This window comes from Humulus lupulus, chromosome 5 (assembly GCF_963169125.1).
Source record: "Humulus lupulus chromosome 5, drHumLupu1.1, whole genome shotgun sequence".
NCBI classification, from domain to species: domain Eukaryota; kingdom Viridiplantae; phylum Streptophyta; class Magnoliopsida; order Rosales; family Cannabaceae; genus Humulus; species Humulus lupulus.
Window position 1 is genome coordinate 232,244,123 of NC_084797.1, and position 1,528 is coordinate 232,245,650.

Below are 1,528 nucleotides of genomic sequence, written 5' to 3' on the forward strand. Positions count from 1 at the left end.
ATTCTCAAGAGAATTACTTGACTGCATGATATTTTGAGGAGCAATGTATGCTTTTGGCGATTGTTGTCGCTCAGACCTCCATTGGCTCCCAGATGCTTGGTTTAAATCCTTCCAGCTGAAATTTGGATGGTTGCGCCAACCGGGATTGTAAGTGTTTGAGAAAGGGTTATAAGGTTTCTTGTAATCCCCTAAAGCATTGCATTGTTCCTCATTTCCTCCTCTTAACTCACTAAGAGTTGGGCACTCTTGCGGTTGATGTTCCGTTCCTCCACAGATGAAGCATGGATCTCGTGTCTCTACCTTTGTAGCCATGTGGATTCCTCTACCTTCTTGAGATTTGAAAGCCTCGAATTGTTGTCTCAATGTTTCAATTTGGCTTTTGACGTTGTCATCTTCCCTTAATTGGTAGATTCCAGTTTATCGTGGCTTGTCCATAGGACTCGGTCCATTCCATGTGTAGGATTTTTCAGCAAGATCTTCAAGGTACTCGAAAGCTTCATCAGGATCTTTTTGAAGGAATTCGCCATTGCACATCATTTGTACGAATTGTCTTTGTCCGGTTGTGAGACCTTCATAGAAATAGCTGATCAGACGGCAGCTTTCGTATCCATGATGTGGGCATTGATTTATCAAATCTCTAAACCTCTCCCAAACCTGATGGAAAGTTTCATGGTCTTTCTGGATGAAGGTAGAGATTTTCCTCTTAAGGCTGCTAGTCTTATGGGGCGGGAAATATTTGGCAAAGAATGCTTTTGTCATTTCATCCCATGTTTCGATAGATCTAGGCCTTAAGGAATACAACCAACTTTTTGCTTTGTCTTTGAGTGAGAAAGGAAAGAATTTCAATCTCACAATGTTGGTGACATAAGCTCGGTTGTTGAATGTAGCCACCACCTCTTCGAATTGCCGTATATGCACGTACGGACTCTCATTTTCCAACCCATGGAAGGTTGGTAAGAGGTTAATCATGCCGGGTTTGAAATCGAAATTCGGCATATTGTTGGGATACATTATGCATGAAGGTGTGGCTGTACGCGTAGGATGTAAATAATCTTGTAGCGTTCTTGGTTGGACTTCATCTTGATGAGCCATCGTGGGTGGTTCAGGAAGTCTCGGTGAATCGGGAGTGTTTGAATGAATGGAAGAAAACGACGAACTAGGAGAGTTTTCTAAAGTTTCTACTTGTTGTCTCACAAATCTCCCTAGTGAGTCTCTGTTTCGTGGCATAATTTTTTTTTTATTTTGTAAGTATTATAAGCGCAAATGTGTAATAATGTAATAAGTATACACCAAAATGTTCCCAAGCCAATTGGAAAGGCTGCCAAGGTACCACTTTAGGCCCAAGAGCTTTTCTAGAACTCCCCGAGGTTCTTAGAAAAGGTTGGAGGGTAACGCTAACACAGACCTTATTTAAGAACCAATTTTTCTAAGATAGAACAAGTTTGGATTTTACTAATTTCCACAATTACACAAATGTTCTCAATACTTTTTTTTATTTTTAATTTTATGCTTTTTTTTCGGAAAAAAC

At 40.2% G+C, this 1,528-nt stretch overlaps 1 non-coding gene across 1 annotated transcript; it reads left to right on the forward strand.

Moving 5' to 3' along the window:
• The first annotated feature begins 604 nt into the window (after positions 1-604).
• On the forward strand, positions 605-711 carry LOC133780887 (small nucleolar RNA R71). The gene has a single exon (XR_009869695.1). It is a non-coding gene; the product is annotated as a small nucleolar RNA R71 (small nucleolar RNA).
• The last annotated feature ends 817 nt before the right edge of the window (positions 712-1,528 follow it).